Source organism: Nestor notabilis, unplaced genomic scaffold, assembly GCF_000696875.1.
Source record: "Nestor notabilis isolate BGI_N333 unplaced genomic scaffold, ASM69687v1 scaffold20189, whole genome shotgun sequence".
Taxonomy (NCBI): domain Eukaryota; kingdom Metazoa; phylum Chordata; class Aves; order Psittaciformes; family Psittacidae; genus Nestor; species Nestor notabilis.
In genome coordinates, this window is record NW_009945321.1 from 32,130 (window position 1) to 32,584 (window position 455).

Below are 455 nucleotides of genomic sequence, written 5' to 3' on the forward strand. Positions count from 1 at the left end.
TCCCCTGTTTTACCCCAGCTCCCCCAAGAGTTATCAACTGTTTGCCTGTTAGCTTTAAGGTGTGAATAAATGCAGATGAGATTCCTACTGAATTCATTTGTTAAACCTGCTGCCTTTGAACACCAGTGGCTGATGAAGCGCTGGGGTTTCCCAGTGCAGTACTGCAACTGGTGAGGAAAGCACATGCAGACTGACTGCACACAGCCTCCAGGGGAAGATGCCACTAGCCCTGTAGGACCTCCTGCTACTTATCAGTGATGACAAAGTTAAAGCAGCTCAACTCTAGCATGCAGCCCCTCTCATCTCTCAACCTCTGAGCCATGCCGCCTCAACATTTGATTTCCAATCAGTGTTTTCTGATTCATTTGCAATTTGCAAATGCCAAATCCAACTCCACAGGCCAAAAAAAAGGCTCACATTGCATTAAACCAATCATTCCTCCAAAGCAGCCCCAC